We start from the raw sequence: 8,439 nt of genomic DNA, 5'->3' as shown, positions 1-8,439 counted from the left end.
TAGCAAGGTAAGATATTTTTTTCTTCCTCACTGGCCCTCGAGTTTTAAGACAGTATAGTAATGTCTCTTCTATTCAACACTTTATAACTAGGGCTTAATATTATGTTTGATGCTTTGAAAAACATGTTTCTTCTTAATGATGGAGTGATAGACTGATCTTAGTTTCTGAAGCAAAATAACTCAAAAGGAATAGTGATTTCATAGCACCCTAAGTTGTTGTGCCTTTTCTTCCCAGAACAATTTCTCTGCATTCTCAAATTAGATGGCAAAATATCTTGATGGTGCCTGAAGTCTGAGATTAGTCACAAGAGGATTAGATCTTTAACCAACATGATGATAGCCCAGGGGGTAGATGATTATAGCCTAGCATATCACAAGAGGACTTGGGGGAGTGAACACAGATTTGGCATTCCATGATTTGCTGAAGCAACGGGAATGCCTCCTCGTCAATCTTGATAAAGGCAGATTATAAGAAATAAGAGTAAGGACCATTTAACCCAGTATGTACCACATGTATACCTCCATTTTCTCTAGAGCCTGAGAATATAGTTGAAAGATGATCAGAGAAATTAACTGATCCAGAATACGGTAATATATCATTGTCTGACACCAAGTATCAGCATCTCAGCATCTTTACATGACACCATTTTTCCCTTTATTTGCTCCTGCAGATACAATGAACTGAATCCTCACTTTTCCTAGACTCTTAGATTTACACTTTTAAAGCAATTTTAGCTAGTGCCTAAAGGCCAATAAGCTGAACTATATGGAGAAATCCACCAATTACGTAAAATTACACAACCTTCAGAGTCTTAAAGAAGTAATAAACTGAGCAAAAGAGGAAGTGAATGTCATCATCCCAAGTTCTGCTCCTGAAATCTGTCCAGTCTTTATAGGTTTCCCCAAAGCATAGTCGTCCACATCTCACTAACCTCCAGGTCAGTGCATGAGTGCGCTTTCAGATATCTCAGACGCCTACCCAAAAAAAGATAAAAGACATAGAACCCAAATTCAATTACTATTATTGTAGGTGCAGGTGAGCTCTCTCTGTTGCAGTTGCATTCAGGGGGTCAGAAAATTACAACCCACAGACCACATCTGCAGGCAGCCAGCTTCCGTAAATAAAATTTTATTGTAATATTATACTCATGGCATTTGTTTATGTATTGTCCACAGCTACATTCAGTGCAAAGGCCAAGTCGCAGGGCTGACAAAGACACCATAACGCAAAGCCTAAAACCAACTGGCTCTTTGCAGAAAATGCTTGCTGACCCCTGCACATGTATCAGGTCCTGTTACATCACCAGTTGGCCTCAGAAATAGGGGATTAAGGTCAGGGTGTCTACTTCCTGAGGCCAGTATTGCAGAAGGAATAGTAGAGGTAGTAATAAATAGGCAAGAGATCCCAAAATAGCATTGAATTTCCAGGTAGAAGACTTGAAAATGTTGGCATCCTCTTCAGAGTTAGTAGTTAAAAAACAATATTTCAATTTGAAGAAGGGAATTTCAATCAGATTGACTGGATATATTTAATTTGGGGCATCAGTGGGAAAAGGCAGAAACTTTTAGAAGCTCATAAAAATGCAGAGCTCACATCTTAGGCCTTTCTGAAATCTCAGTACAGAAAAAGCCATTTATTTTTCATCAAATAATTACTGCGTACCCAGTGGTTTAAAAAAAAATATACTAGACCACTGAGTAGTCCAATAAGTGAAACTTAAAACTTGAAAATAGCTGTTTATTTTCCTTAAAAGCAAGATAATAGCTGTTCATTTTCTTTAAAAGCAAGATAAATGAATTTTTTAAAAAAATTGTACACATATTATCTATAATGAAGTACAATTAATATCATTTAATAGTCATTTAAGTTTTAATAGGTTACTTAACCTGTTAGTGACCCAGTATCATCATTTGTAAGATACAGATGATAAAGGTCATCATTCATAAGGTTGTAAGAATTAAAGGAGCTATTATATTTAAAAGTCATAAAACACTTTTTGGCATAGAGTAAATATGAAGAAACATAAATAATCTGTTTTTCTTATGAAGAGATGCACATTCAGATATATTACAATGGTTGTGGTAACCACAATCTCACTAATGTTCACATTCTCAATTATTCAGACTTGTCTCAAGGATGTAATTGGTGGTTGATAAAGGGAGAACACTGGTCTTACCTGGTGGAGATTTATTTTATTTTCTTATTCTGTTTGTCTTATGAAAAAAACAAAGATGCCTTTATTTGGCATCTGCTTTTCATTTCTTACTTGTTGGTGGCCTGACCTCTTCTCTATACTTAGTTGTCTTCGGTCAAATTTATTTTCTTCTTCTTTCTCTACCTTTTCTTACTTTCCACAATACCAGAGTTTAGATGTCATCCCTTCAAAGTGGGTCTAAATATTGTGACTGCACTTCATAAACTTTAAAGCACTGGTCAGATCTTAATTTGTATTACTGCTTTCAGTCAATGAGAAAGTCCCTTGCCTTTTTGTCCCCCATCTAATACCACTTCCTGAGAGAGATGAGTGCTCTTAGAACGTTCAGCTTTTCTCAACTTGGTCTTTTATCTTCTGATTTTATGCCTTTCCAATATTGTGTGTAATTGGAAATCTGACCTTTATATACAGGAATCATTACAGTAGCTAAATAATGGAAAATAATAATACTTTACTTTCCATAGCATCTTATAAATATTAAATCAACTTTCACAGGCATTGTAAAACTGGACTGTGAGCTTGAGGCCAGAGACCATATTTTATTTATTTCTGCAATCTAACAACTTGCTTCCTCATATCTAGCCATTAGCAGGTGCTTAATAATGTTTAAAATGTAAATGTTCTTACCGTAAAGGCCCTGTGTGGGATGCTTGTAGAGTACCATCTCCTGTAGACAAATGAAAAATAAACTTATTAAAGCAAAGAGCACACAGAACTAGAATTTAGTTAGTATAATTCATTATTAAAAACTGTTTCTACTAAATTAGGGCTTGCAAAGCAAAGAAAAACAAGAGGATGGTTAGGGCTTGCAAAACAAAGAAAAAGAAGAGGATGGTTTCTCATGGACATCCTCATGATGTCACTTTCAATGACAGGGTGTTACAATGAATATTATTGTAAAAGAATGATAAGGCTTTAAAATGGACTGATATAACCAATAGTGACATGAAGAAGTTTCTTGGATTAATAATTTTGATGGAACAAATAAGAAAGTCACACTGGAAAGAATATTGGTTGACTGACTGATCCCTTACTTTAAACACCTATCATCTTTCCAAAGATTATGACAAGAAGAAGCATCAAATAAATAATGACATTTCTTCACTTTAATGATAACTTGGAAACTCCACTTCCTGCAGATAGAATTTCAAAAGTTAAACCTCTTTTGGATTATTTTCTACAAAATTTCAATTGCTCTATATACCCAAGTAAGAGCTATCAGTTGAGGAGGTAATGTAAAGTGAAGAGGACGACTCAGATTCAAAACCTATAATCCTGGAAAACTTACAAAATATGGAATTTTGGTCAGGACAGTTAGCAAAAGTGAAACTGGATCTATGCAACCTTGAAATTTACATGGGTGAAGGAAAGAAACTGCAAGAAACAATATTATTGGTCCTAATCTTGGTTCATGGCACCATATTTACAAAGACAGTTGTTACAACGGTGTGACCACATCTGAAATATTGTTGTAAAATACAAGCAGAGTGTGTGGGACTATAAGAGAAAATCATAGTATACCAAACCTATTAAAGGAGAAATCTGAAAATCTATAGAGGGGAGAAATGACATTCTTATGGAAGGGAGAAGTGATTCTTCTTATATGGAAAGACAAGAGCCTAGTCTGAATGGTGACAACTATTCATGATGCCTCCATAGCATCTACAGGAAAGGAAGACCAGAGGACTGGCCATCAGATGACTAAGCCTACTTGTATATTAGAGTATAATAAATATATGAAAGGAGTTGATTGATCCGATCAATATCTGACAAACTTCAATATCCTCTGGAAAACTCAAAAATGGTATAAGAAAGTGGGTTTGTATTTGAGTAATTGTGGTTTATTCAATGCATTTGAATAATTTGAGACTGCTATATCAAAGCCTAATGGTAACTATAAACTGAAAGTTTACAGTAGACACACACACAAAGAATAAGGAACCCAAACACAACAGTAAAGTTAGTCATCAAATCACGAAAGAAGGGAAAACCAAACAAGTCATGGAGATGTAGTATACAGCAATACTGATTATAGTTAATAATACTGTATTGTATATTTTTAAAAAAAGGGAAGACCTGCAAAAACAAGTCCAAAACCATTAACAAAATGGCAGTAAGAACATACATATTGATAATTACCTTAAATGTAAATGGATTAAATGCTCCAACCAAAAGACACAGACTGGCTGAATGGATACATAAACAAGACCCATATATATGATGTCTACAAGAGACCCACTTCAGATCTAGGGACTCGTACAGACTGAAAGTGAGGGGATGGAAAGAGGTATTCCATGCAAATGGAAATCAAAAGAAAGCTGGAGTAGCAATTCTCATATCAGACAAAATAGACTTTAAAACAAAGACTATTACAAGAGACAAAGAAGGACACTACATAATGATAAAAGGATCAATCCAAGAAGAAGATATAACAATTGTAACTATATAAGTACCCAACATAGGAGCACCTCAATATATAAGGCAAATATTAACAGCCATAAAGGGAGAAATAATAAGCGGCTTTAATACCTGACTTTCATCAATGGACAGATCATCCAGAGAGAAAATTAATAAGGAAACACAAGCCTTAAATGGCACATTAGACCAGATGGACTTAATTGATATTTATAGAGCATTCCATCCAAAAATAGAAGAATACACGTCATTCTTCTCAAATGCACACAGAACTTTCCCTGGGATTGATCACATGCTGGGCCACAAAGTGACCCTTGGTAAATTTAAGTAAATTGAAATCATAGCAAGCATCTTTTCTGACCACAACACTATAAGATTAGAAATCAACTACAAGAAAAATACTGCAAAAACACGTACACCTGGAGGATAAACAATATGCTACTAAACAACCAAGAGATCACTGAGGAGATCAAAGAGGAAATCAAAAAAATACCTAGAGACAAATGAAAATGAAAGCATGATGATCCAAAACCTGTGGGACAAAGGAAAAGCAGTTCTAAGATGGAAGTTTATAGCAATACTATCTCATCTCAGGAAACAAGAAAAATCCCAAATAAACAATCTAACTTTACACCTAAAGCAACCAGAGAAAGAAGAACAAGCAAAACCCAAAATTAGAAGGAAAGAAATCATAAAGTTCAGAGCGGAAATGAATGAAATAGAGATGAAGAAAACAATAGAAATGATCAAGGAAACTAAAAGCTGGTTCTTTGCAAAGATAAAATTGATGTACCTTTAGCCAGAGTCACCAAGGAAAAACAGGAAGAGGGCTCAAATCAATAAAATTAGGAATGAAAAAGAAGTTACAATGGACACCACAGAAATACAAAGGATCATAAGAGCCTACTATAAGCAGCTATATGCCAATAAAATGGACAACCTAGAAGAAATGGAAAAATTCTCAGAAAGATGCAATCTCCCAAAACTGAACCAGGAAGAAATAGAAAATATGAACAGAACAATCACAAGTACTGAAATTGAAACTGTGATTGAAAAACTCCCATAAACAGAAGTCCAGGACCAGATGGCTTCACAGGTGAATTCTATTAAACATTTAGAGAAGAGTTAACACCTATCCTTTTGAAACAATTCCAAAACATTGTAGAGGAAGGAACACTCCCAAACTCACTCTATGAGGACACCATCACCCTGATACCAAAACAAGACAAAGATGCCACACACAAAAAAAATTACAGGCCAATATCACTGATGAACATAAACACAAAAATTCTCAACAAAATATGGGCAATCCAAATTCAACAGTACATTAAAAGAATCATGCTCTGAGGAGCTTCAAGATGGCGGAAGAGTAAGACGTGGAGATCACCTTCCTGCCTACAAATACATCTACATGTGGAACAACTGCTACAGAACACCTACTGAATGCTGGCAGAAGAACTCAGACCTCCCAAAAGGCAAGAAACTCCCCATGTACATGGGCAGGGCACAAGAAAAAAGAGACAAAAGAATAGGGATGGGACCTGCACCAGTGGGAGGGAACTGTGAAGGAGGAGAGGTTTCTACACACTAGGAAGCCCCTTCAGGGTGGAGACTGTGGGTGGCAGAGGCGGGAAGCTTCAGGAGGAGAGTGCAGGAACAGGGGTGCGGGGGGCAAAGCGGAGAGATTCCTGCACAGAGGATCAGGGCCGACCGACACTCACCAGCCCAAGAGGCTTGTCTGCTCACCCACCGGGGCAGGCGGGGCTGCGAGCTGAGGCTGGGGCTTTGGTTGGATCCCAGGGAGAGGACTGGGGCTATTGTGCCACGGCTAGCCGGGAGGGAGTCCGAGAAAAAGTCTGGAGCTGCCGAAGAGGCAAGAGACTTTTTGTTGCCTCTTTGTCTCCTGGTACACGAGGAAAGGGGATTAAGAGCACTGCTTAAAGGAGCTCCAGAGATGGGCGCGGCTGAGGCAATCAGTGTGGACCCCAGAGACGGGCATGAGACGCTAAGGCTGCTACTGCCGCCACCAAGAAGCCTGTGTGTAAGCACAGGTCACTCTCCATAACTCCCCTCCCAGGAGCCTGTGCAGCCAGGCACTGCCAGGGTCCTGTGATCCGGGGACAACTTCTCCTGGAGAACACACGGCACCCCTCAGGCTGATGCAACATTACGCCGGCCTCTGCTGCCTCAGGCTCACTGCGCATACCATACCCGTCCCTCCTTCCGGCCTGAGTGAACCAGAGCCCCTGAATCAGCTGCTCCTTTAACCCTGTCCTGTCTGAGAGAAGAACAGATGCCCTCCGGCGACCTACACGCAGAGGCAGGTCCAAATCCAAAGCTGAACCCCAGGAGCTGTGTGAACAAAGAAGAGAAAGGGAAATCTCTCCCAGCAGCCTCAGGAGCAGCGGATTAAATCTCGACAATCAACTTGATGAACCCTGCATCTGTGGAATACCTGAATAGACAACGAATCATCCCAAATTGAGGAGGTGAACTTTTGGGAGCAATGATATATATATATATATTATTTCCCTTTTTCTCTTTTTGTGAGTGTGTATGTGTATGCTTCTGTGTGTGATTTTGTCTGTATAGCTTTGCTTTTACTGTTTGTCCTAGGGTTCTGTCTGTCTTTTTTTGGATAGTTTTTAGCACTTGTTATCATTGGTGGATTTGTTTTTTGGTTTGGTTGCTCTCTTCTTTCTTTCTTTGTTTTTTAATTAAAAAAACTTTTTAATAATTATTTTTTAATAACATTTTAATTTAATTTGATTAAATTTAATATTGTTTCTTTCTTTTTTTCCTCCACTTTATTCTGAGCAGTGTGGATGACAGGCTCTTGGTCCTCCAGCCAGGCATCAGGGATGTGCCTCTGAGGTGGGAGAGCCAAGTTCAGGACACTGGTGCACAAGAGACCTCCCATCTCCATGTAATATCAAATGGAAAATTTCCTAGAGATCTGCATCTCAATGCCAAGACCCAGCTCCACTGAACGATCAGCAAGCTCCAGTGATGGACACCACATGCCAACAACTAGCAAGACAGGAACGCAACCCCATCCATTAGCAGAGGGGCTGCCTAAAATCATAAAAAGGCCACAGACACCCTGAAACACACAACCAGACGTGGACCTCCCCACCTGAAAGACAAGATCCAGCTTTATCCACCAGAACACAGGCACTAGTCCGCTTCACCAAGAAGCCTACACAAACCACTGAACCAAACTTAGGAACTGGGGACAGACAACAAAAACAAGGGAAACTACAAAGCTGCCATCTGCAAAAAGGAGACCCCAAACACAGTAAGTTAAGCAAAACGAGAAGACAGAGAAACTCACAGCAGATGAAGAAGCAAGGCAAAAACCCACCAGACATAACAAATGAAGAGGAAATACGAAGTCCACCTGAAAAAGAATTCAGAATAATAATAGTTAAGATGATCCAAAATCTTGGAAATAGAATGGAGAAAATACAACAAACGTTTAACAAGGACCTAGAAGAACTAAAGAGCAAACAAACAGTAATGAACAACAAAATAAATGAAATTAAAAATTCTCTAGAAGGGATCAATAGCACAATAACTGAGGTAGAAGAATGGATAAGTGACCTGGAAGATAAAATAGTGGAAATAACTACTGCAGAGCAGAATAAAGAAAAAAGAATGAAAAGAATTGAGGGACAATCTCAGAGACCTCTGGGACAATATTAAACACACCAACATTCGAATTATAGGGGTCCCAGAAGAAGAAGAGAAAAAGAAAGGGACTGAGAAAATATTTGAAGGATTATAGTTGAAAACTTCCTTAATATGG

This window comes from Delphinus delphis, chromosome 20 (assembly GCF_949987515.2).
Source record: "Delphinus delphis chromosome 20, mDelDel1.2, whole genome shotgun sequence".
Taxonomy (NCBI): Eukaryota; Metazoa; Chordata; class Mammalia; order Artiodactyla; family Delphinidae; genus Delphinus; species Delphinus delphis.
The sequence above is the reverse complement of the archived record's forward strand: the minus strand, read 5'-3'. Positions refer to the sequence as shown.